The sequence below is a fragment of the Morone saxatilis genome, unplaced genomic scaffold (genome assembly GCF_004916995.1).
Source record: "Morone saxatilis isolate NCDOM2014 unplaced genomic scaffold, NCSU_SB_2.0 Contig18, whole genome shotgun sequence".
Classification (NCBI taxonomy): Eukaryota; Metazoa; Chordata; class Actinopteri; family Moronidae; genus Morone; species Morone saxatilis.
In genome coordinates, this window is record NW_023339740.1 from 24,967,097 (window position 1) to 24,967,601 (window position 505).

The following is a 505-nucleotide window of genomic DNA, read 5'->3' on the forward strand; positions in this document are numbered from 1 at the left end:
GTTCACTATTACAAAGAATATCCAATAATTATAATGATATTCAAACTGCTGGTAAGCAATGAACTGTTCTACTGCTACACTTACATTTACGTTTTATACACAATTTGCTTGAAATGAATAAAACTTACCAGTATTTTAACATATTAACAATAAAAGATATCACAATTATATTCCACTGTAAGTTAATAAATGACAATATTGAATTATAGCCCAGTCCTGACTGTAATAGCTGATAAGAAAGTAGGTGATTAGGTTCCATGTTGATAAAACAATTCAAACAAATTGTCATGCAATCAATGAACACTAGAAGCTTTATCACACTGATATCAGTGTGAAAGTTAGGATTCTAACACAGAACAGCTTTTTCCTGGTTGCCCAAACACAAAGAAGTATGGAGACAATTTGATCTCTCTCACACACACATACACACACACACACAGCTGTGAAATACTACAGAAAGGTGACACACCATGCTCCACTGGCCTTAAAGGTGCACTATGCGATC